The sequence below is a fragment of the Plutella xylostella genome, chromosome 19 (assembly GCF_932276165.1).
Source record: "Plutella xylostella chromosome 19, ilPluXylo3.1, whole genome shotgun sequence".
Classification (NCBI taxonomy): domain Eukaryota; kingdom Metazoa; phylum Arthropoda; class Insecta; order Lepidoptera; family Plutellidae; genus Plutella; species Plutella xylostella.
This window is the reverse complement of record NC_063999.1, coordinates 9,607,970-9,617,654: the sequence shown is the minus strand read 5'-3', so window position 1 is coordinate 9,617,654 and position 9,685 is coordinate 9,607,970. Positions and strand designations below refer to the sequence as shown.

Here is a 9,685-nt window from a genome sequence, read left to right as displayed (position 1 = left end):
CCGACCTGTGTTCTAAGTCGGTTTAAAGACTTCCAGGTCTCCCAAGGCAATTTATGTCCAGGTGGGAGGTTCTCTGACGGCTGCACAAATGGGGTTGGAAGGGACACTTTTTGACGCCAGAGAGCACACCTCGCTTGCGCTTGGCTAGTGTTCAGTGGATCAACACATTTCATAAAGCTGCGTCGGCTTGGCAGTCTTTGCGGCGCAGGGACGAAGCCATGCATGGGATGTCGTGTGTCGTCCATTTTGGCCCTTTCTGCGGAACTTGCCACAGTCCTGCGGACGGCGGAATGGCGGTGATATTGGTGAAGATACTTACATAGTACAAAAAAAACATACTTAAGAACATACCTACTTACACAAAGACGAACTGAGAACTTTTTCAATGTATCAGCAACTAGAATTTTGCGAATAGCTGTATTACCTACGCATATGCCTAGGTGAGTTTTAGTGCTATAGGCCTTGTGGGAGCACTAAAGAGCTATTACGTCGGAAAACGGTGTACCGAACTTCCTAACTTATAAACTGAAAATGCTGGCATACTTATATAGTATATCGTGTATTACGCATACTTACTTAATATACTTAAGATAGATTTAAGTGAGTACATAGCTAGGTACATACTTACTTACTACATATATACAGTCTTTTTATACTTACCTAATAAGTACCTCTACCGAATACTTAAAGTTAGAGTCAAAAGTCAAAGTCAAATAATTTAATCGACGTAAAATAATACAATTTACTAAATAAAACTTTTCAAACATATTTCGTTACACATAAGTAGCCTATACTGCATTTACATGTACTCGTAGCATATTATTATAAATAGTAGGATAATTTACTCAGGAGCTTACTTTAGGACAATGATTTGTTTGACGGTCGAATGGCGTAGTGGTTAGTGGCCCTGACTGCTATGCCGAAGGTCCCGGGTTCGATTCCCGGCTGGGGCAGATATTTGTTCAAAGACAGATATTATTTGTACTCGGATCTTGGGTGTTGATATTTATATTTAATATGTATATATCTATGTATCTATCTATGTATTTGTGTAGATATATCAGCTGTCCGATACCCATAACACAGGCTCTGCCTAGCTTGGGGTCGAATGGCCGTGTGTGAGATGTCCCCACATATTTATAAATGAGTAGGATTTTATCAGTGAACCCGTCGGCAGTCCAATGTTGCGTAACAATTTATACGGATTACTCAGTAGGAAACATTGTTGTTTAGTCTAAAGTTGTTTCGATGCCAACGTATCACCACAATGACCAACACAAACATCTCCGTTTAAAAGAAAATCGCAAAATTTTCGCATACAACAACCTACATTGCGTGGTGAGTATAAAAGTAGTTAGAAATGTAAGCAATAAAACTGTCAATGTAATAGATTCAATAGAAAACATTGACTCGTTATAAAATTATCGGTGGCAGTCAATAAAACTTGTAGCAACTTGCATTGGATAGATATATTGACGAAGGAATGGTTCAATAATATCTAGTTAAAGATGATTATGGGGAGGCCTCATAATAAATAACAAGAATTTCATAAGTTGCACAAAAAACTTTGCTAAATCAACTCTATTATTGAAAGATGGCTTGGCTGCTAATAATAATAATTAATAAAGTACTTAATAACTAAAAAATCATTATAATTAAGTTATGGCAATGAGTCATATTATAAGTATACATTATGTATGACACCCACGCACGACTCTCAACGACGAGCAATAAAAAAAATCCACATACAAAATGTAGACACCAAATGAACCCAATGTTTTTAACATTTAAATAAGTATCTAGGTCATTTGGAATTGGATAAAAATATTTACGTTTTTAGTTGGCAATATTCTGATGCGCTGTTAAATGTACTTCAATACTGCAGACGGTACTGTTAAGTTACCTTTTCCGTTTAGGAGTACCTAATTGGGTGCTTTTCTTACTGAAACTTTTTCATTGCTCGTGAGTGTACCTATATTATTTGTGTAGGTACTAGGGCATGCAATACCGCAATACCGGTATTGCGTAATACCGGGATCCCGGACAAAATCCACGCTTTTTTCAATACCGGTATTGAAAGTTAATACCGGTATTGAAGTAATACCGGAATCTGACATTTTTGAGGCTATAAATCAAGCGATTAAGTTATCCTTGTATATAGTTAGCCTTGTGCTCCTATATACTATGAAAGTGCACTTGTTTTCAACCGTTACATGCGATTTTTGGCCTTTGGAAACCAACTTGTTGTCCATGCCTTCTAAAATTTTAACTGTAATACTCAATTCTCGTAAAAAATATTACATAATACAGAATTTGATTGCTTTTTCTTGTTGTATTTTTCCCTATACGACCTTTAAACAAGATATATGCCATTTATAACAAAGAAGTCTAATACCGGTATTAATACCGGGATCCCGGTATTGAGTTCTAATACCGGAACTCAATACCGGTATTGAAAATTGTTCCGGTATTGCATGCCCTAGTAGGTACTCACACATGAACAGTATTATTATTATTTTCATTAATTTACAATTATTTAATTCATTCTATATTAAATAATGTATTACTTAACATATAACTAATGAAGCCTAACCAAATTGTAAATAAAAATATGAAAACTGAACTACTTATAAGATAAAATTTTACAAATTAAAATTATTCGACTCGTATATATTTTATTATAGGTAAACTTCTTACCTCTCTGCCCAGCGGCAGTGACTCAACACCCGCATCGATGAGTAAGAATTAATTAAATCGCAGGAAGACGAGATAAGGTGGGCCCACCGCATCAAAAACACGCTAAACACTTTCACGATACAGCCCAATTTTGAACACACACCCGAAGGTTACTCGCAGCCTACCGTTAGGGACCAGTCGTGAGATGTGAAGGATATCGCCATGTTAGGGACCGTTTCGAATGCCAATTTAAAATGCAAATTTTGAAATTATGAGTTTATTTTTTAACGGAAAGTCACGTTTTCGTGGTAAATCCGGCGAAGGGATATTATGGGCCTTGGTCTTATTCATGCTTAATCGCCACTTTGGTTATGAGAGGAGTAAGTAAATTGTGTTATTGGATAATTTTGTGCTGAGCAGTGAGGTGCAAAGTCGGCATTAGTCATAATTTCATAAACCTAGCTGAGTAATGCAGCTGCTTTACTAACTTACCAATCGTAAAGATAATGAGGGTTATAATCTATAACTTTATGCCTTTCTATGTAGCATCGTAGTTCGGAAAATGAGTTTTTGTTTGATAATGTCCCTAGCTTTAAAAATATAAGATTTCATATCGAATATAAGAGAAGCCGCTTCTTCGACTCTCGTGCAGTGAGCAGAGTGCCTAAGAGCCATAAAGTTGGCATCCATTATCTGCTGAGACAAAACATGAACTTGACATTTCATCATCGTCGCAAGCCACAAGCAACATAAATAACATTGTTAATTACAACAGCAGTACGAGCAGTACGAGCAGTACGAGCAGTGAGAATAGCATAAAACCCGCGACGACAGACGAAGAAAAAGCTTTTACCAAAGATGGTACAGGGATGAAGCCAGGCCAAGGCGTAGAGACGAGGGAAAATTCAAAATAACCTAACCTATTTCCAACGTTAAACCCCCCGACATTCGCCACTAAAAGTCGCATAACTTTGGAACAGCTAAGCCGATTTTGATAAGATAGCTAAGAAAAGTAGAGGTATCATTCGCAATGACCCAAAAAAAAACAATTTGATAATCGATTCAGCCGGAACCGGTACGGTGGAACTTTTTCATTGCTCGCGTCGGTAAAGGTAGGTGCCTGAAACACACCTTTGTTACTTTCTGACTGATCTATCAAAGTCAAGTATGTAGGTACATCTCAGTAACTGGCCACCACTCTTTTCACTACGCTTGTCTATCTCTAATGTTTTCCACCGACACGCTAAGAAGATTTTCGATAAGTAGGTATACCTAGAACCTAGATACGGCCCTGCATCCAGTCTTACCGTAATAGGTACATTCGACAAGTCCTAAAAACGAGATAAGACCACGTCTTCTACTCACATTGCAGAGACAAATTACAAATTATGACACGGAACATTAACTCTGCCTAATGGTGATTACTGTTGACAAGTTAGTGTATGTGTGTGTTTGTGTGTGTGTACTGTATCGTAGAAACATAGTAATGTAGAAAAAAAATGTTCGAAGCTCGTGTTGTGTAGTTTATGTGGACTCGTCTGTACCGGGTCGCAAGTCTACAATTTTAGAGATGTGAATTGAATTTTAACACGAACAATTAATGACATATTTGTCTACCGAATAACTGTCAAATATGAGATTATTTATATTTTATTGTAGCACTATTATGGCTCAGTTTCACATTTGAGTAAATCTACCTAAGCATGAACTTATAAGACCTTCTCAATGACAGTTCAGCCAATCACAGCCCTGCATTCCATACTCAAACTCTACTTATCTTGACATTCTCAAATGTGAAACTGACAGTATGTCCACCAACCCGCACTTGGCCAGCGTGGTGGACTAGGCCTAAACCCTTCCTTCATTGGAATGAGACCCGTGCCCCAGCAGTGGGGACGTGATGGGTCGATGATGATGATGATGACTATTATTATTTTTTTACAAACAAAGCTCAAATCCCCCATTCCCCGTTCGTAATCTCGATAAGATAGAATCACAAAATCAGGTGTGACACTACGGAAATCCATAAGCATACAATTAAATTTGCTTAATTCAACTAATTAAGTCAATATTATTATGCATACTCGTGCCCGGAGTCGCTCGGCGCATAAAACATGCAAAATTTATACAAATGCATTTCTGCACACTGTACGGTGTACGTTCGTGCTACCACTATTTAATATACCTAGCTATATTAAACAACTAGCTGTTCCCGCGAGCTTCGCTTCGCCTTAAAAAGTTTTCCCGTGGGAATTCCGGGATAAAAAGTAGCCTATGTTCTTTCCCAGGGACAAGACAGTATGTATACCAAATTTCATTCAAATCCGTTCAGTAGTTTTGGCGTGAAAGAGTAACAGACAGACAGACAGACACAGTTACTTTCGCATTTATAATATTAGTTAGCTATGTACAGGGTGTTGCAACTATTATTAAATAGGATTGTATAGTGCGATTGTCAAGTCAATCTATTTATTTAAGACATCCATGATTTTTTATTATTTACTTATGGTTTCTAGGTACATACCAAAGACAGTGCTATTGTGAATTTCGTTATAAATTAAGGATAGGAAATCCCTTAAGTAGAGACTGCACAAATAAACCGACAGTCGGTATACGGTATTACGTGGACATCACAACTTTTTATGGTTAAGTTGTGAGATTTGGCTTTTTGTAAATACATAAAATTTATTGCACTATAATTCATCTTAACATAACCTGTGACTCACAAATTAACAAATAAACTATTGTTACAAATATAACTCCGAGCCTCAGAATAATAACAGGAAGCAATCGTATTTACACCGCGACGACGTACTCTGTGGTCGGCAGATAAGCCATGGCGGGAAACGTCAAAAAGGAGATGTCAATGTCATTGTCAAGAAAGGGGGGAGTTGATTTGAATATGGAGTCGTGTTCTTGTATTTTCTGATTTAATTTGTTTGTTATCGATATAAATCCTCATGTTTTCAAGTTGTATTAATGATTTATGATAAAACGAACCTATTTCACAAATGAGTTTACTTTTTGTGTCACCTCTTCCTTCTGGTTTTTAACATCAGAAGTTGGATTCTTTCCACGCGCTATTTTCCGCTTCTGCCTATGTTTTTCATACAATACAAGTTAAATCAGAAAAATACAGAAATATTGGTATTCTGCACACTTTATTTTATAAATTTTCTGTCCCCTAGGCGGTGAGTTTATGAGTTCTTGTTGTATAAAGCCGGTACGTAAGTACATTGGTGTTGTGAAAAGAAGTAACAGGTAGTTTGATATTATTCCTGTAAGTATGTTCTTGGCACTATTTATCGTGGTAAGATTTGAATTAGGAAGTGATTGCATCACGCCACTGTGGCCCGTGCTCACAGTATATGCATTATGTTGCTACCAGTTTCAGTTATTTCAATAGTTCAGATATCAATTAACATTTATTTTGAAATTATTTTATATGAAAGCAAAGATGAATTCAACAGTTGAGCAACAATATTTGAATACACAAACTAGATGGAGTGTCAGTGCAAAAGAAATGTCAATAAAAAAAGTAACATCCCACTTCTACCGCTGAGCTCTTATTTTGAATAAGTTTAGTTTGTGACTTTGCTATCTCAGAGGTGTAGTAGGTTAAAATTAAAACGGTTTGACAGTAACAAAATGCAGAAAACTTTGCTTTTGTATGTATGTGGCACACCATCTGTATATTGTTAATCTAAGGTTGAGATGGTAAGTGACAGTGTGAAAGGATAATAATTTTGCCATCAGCTTGAGTAGCTTCTTACATGTAGCACCAACCATCACTCCATGTCATTGTATATAGATGTATTGAGATAGGTAAACCTGAAATAACGTGGTACAGTTACTCAGTACTCAGTAAGTACTTATTGCTTCTTATGTTTCCTAACCTAACCTATGAAAGCAGTTGAGATTGGTTCTGACCCTCATGCATAGGTGTGTGAGACCCTATTAAAGTAGTGGCCGAATGGTATGATAGGAATGGTTTAATTTTATTACAGGAGTGGCCGAACTGAGGTAAATGAGGTCAATAAAAAGTCTACCTTCTCAACTGGTACCACTTGAGGTTAAAGCTAATGCAGGATATGAATTTTGACTCATATTTGATGTTTTTTTTTTGTTAAGCAGACTTGACTGGATGAGTGCAGCTTTAGAATGAGAATCTCAATGAAGCCAGCTTCTACACTGGTCAGACTGCCTGAGCTGGATTGCAACCAGATGGTGCCGATGCAGTACCTCCAAGCAGTCTGCGCTGTATGCGCGCTGCTGACTGCGCGCTGCTGACTGCGCGCTGCTGACTGCGCGCTGCTGACTACGCGCTGTTGTCTGCGCGCTGCTGTCTGCGCTGTATGCGCGCTGCTGTATGCGCTATATGCGCGCTGCTGTCTACGCTGTATGCGCGCTGCTGTCTGCGCGCTGCTGTCTGCGCTGTATGCGCGCTGCTGACTGCGCGCTGCTGACTACGCGCTGTTGTCTGCGCGCTGCTGTCTGCGCTGTATGCGCGCTGCTGTCTGCGCGCTGCTGTCTGCGCGCTGCTGACTGCGCGCTGCTGACTACGCGCTGTTGTCTGTGCTGTCTGCGCGCTGCTGTCTGCGCTGTATGCGCGCTGCTGTCTGCGCGCTGCTGACTGCGCGCTGCTGTCTGCGCTGTATGCGCGCTGCTGACTGCGCGCTGCTGACCGCGCGCTGCTGACTACGCGCTGTTGTCTGCGCTGTCTGCGCGCTGCTGTCTGCGCCGTATGCGCGCTGCTGTCTGCGCGCTGCTGACTGCGCGCTGCTGTCTGCGCGCTGCTGACTGCGCGCTGCTGACTGCGCGCTGCTGACTGCGCGCTGCTGACTGCACGCTGCTGACTGCGCGCTGCTGACTGCGCGCTGCTGACTGCGCGCTGCTGTCTGCGCGCTGCTGACTGCGCGCTGCTGTCTGCGCGCTGCTGACTGCGCGCTGCTGACTGCGCGCTGCTGACTGCGCGCTGCTGTCTGCGCTGTCTGCGCGCTGCTGTCTGCGCTGTATGCGCGCTGCTGACTGCGCTGTATGCGCGCTACTGTCTGCGCGCTGCTGTCTGCGCTGTCTGCGCGCTGCGGTCTGGTGGTCGCGCAGGCAACCGCCTGACGCGGGTGCACAACACGCACGCTGTGTGCGCATGATGCGCGCTACCGTTGGCCATAGACGGCTGACGTGGAAGATGCATCGAGGGGCATTCACAAGTACTTCAAACCGCTCTCGACGGGATCTCACGCAGAAATGCGATGAGTGGCTTTGACTTTCATTCATAACTTTATTAATTTGTTTGAATGCTAACAAAGGTATTAACAATTATTTTTTTGTTGTTAGTTTGTGTGCTAATCTAGCAGTCATAATGACATTGCTATTGTTTACAAAGGTGCTCAGTCCACTATGAGTATTGAATTTTTACCATTTATTTGTGTGCCAATTTATCTCTCTGTTCGGGTTATGCCGACTCGAGTGCCTCTGCCCAAGTTGTTGGCAAGCCGACTCGTGTGCCTCTGCCAGTTCAAAATTTTTACTATTTATTTGTATGCCAATTTATCTGTTGTTCAGGGTTATGCCGACTCGTGTGCCTCTGCCCAAGTTGTTGGCAAGCCGACTCGTGTGCCTCTGCCAGTGCTGAATTTTTACTATTTATTTGTATGCCAATTTATCTGTTGTTCAGGGTTATGCCGACTCGTGTGCCTCTGCCCAAGTTGTTGGCAAGCCGACTCGTGTGCCTCTGCCAGTGGTGAGGTTGGCAAGCCGACTCGTGTGCCTCTGCCAGTGGTTAGGGTGGCAAGCCGACTCGTGTGCCTCTGCCAGTGGTTAGGTTAGCAAGCCGACTCGTGTGCCTCTGCTAGTGGTGATGTTGGCAAGCCGACTCGTGTGCCTCTGCCAGTGGTTAGGGTGGCAAGCCGACTCGTGTGCCTCTGCCAGTGGTTAGGTTAGCAAGCCGACTCGTGTGCCTCTGCTAGTGGTGATGTTGGCAAGCCGACTCGTGTGCCTCTGCCAGTGGTTAGGGTGGCAAGCCGACTCGTGTGCCTCTGCCAGTGGTTAGGGTGGCAAGCCGACTCGTGTGCCTCTGCCAGTGGTGAGGGTGGCAAGCCGACTCGTGTGCCTCTGCCCAATTAGAACAAAATGCAAAAAATACCCTTCTAATCACATCAATTGTTTACAGATTTTGAAGTGCTGAGTTTTGGATTGCCTAGAGCGTGGTGTTGAAGACGTTGCGGTCGAGGACGTCACGCCGTCAGGAAAGGCCGTGTTACAAATATAACTCCGAGCCTCAGAATAATAACAGGAAGCAATCGTATTTACACCGCGACGACGTACTCTGTGGTCGGCAGATAAGCCATGGCGGGAAACGTCAAAAAGGAGATGTCAATGTCATTGTCAAGAAAGGGGGGAGTTGATTTGAATATGGAGTCGTGTTCTTGTATTTTCTGATTTAATTTGTTTGTTATCGATATAAATCCTCATGTTTTCAAGTTGTATTAATGATTTATGATAAAACGAACCTATTTCACAAATGAGTTTACTTTTTGTGTCACCTCTTCCTTCTGGTTTTTAACACTATTTATAATATTATTCTAATTACAAATAAACCATAATACCTAATACAATTCATTTGTTATTATGAAAGTACCTAAATAAGACTATTAGACTACTACTTAACCTACATTTAATCAAAGAGACCTCCTCTTATCGTACCTGGCTCAAAGGTTCCCGTAATGCTGGCTGCATTACCTCGCTGTATAGCCAGAGATACTCTTTGAGCCAGGTACGATCCCGAGCGTCGGTCTTGGCCTCGCTCTCTGAGGCGTCGGCTGAGGCTTAACAAAAACTGTTTTGCCTCAAAGCCCCATACTCCTGATGTTTCAACGGCAAATGGAACAAATTTGTAGTTTTTCGCTAGCAAGCTATATTTTGAGTGCTTAGCGGTCGCAGCACTTTCGGCAGCAGACCCAGCAATGCGTTGAGTGCCACCAACATGAGATGCGGCAAATGTGCTGAC

The 9,685-nt window shown here is 41.6% G+C and overlaps 1 long non-coding RNA gene across 1 annotated transcript; it reads left to right on the top strand.

Annotated features, from left to right (window-relative positions):
* Positions 1–7,652: 7,652 nt before the first annotated feature.
* LOC125489991 lies at positions 7,653–9,164 on the top strand. The gene is made up of 2 exons (XR_007267388.1): positions 7,653–7,985; positions 8,849–9,164. It is a non-coding gene; the product is annotated as an uncharacterized LOC125489991 (long non-coding RNA).
* Positions 9,165–9,685: the final 521 nt, after the last annotated feature.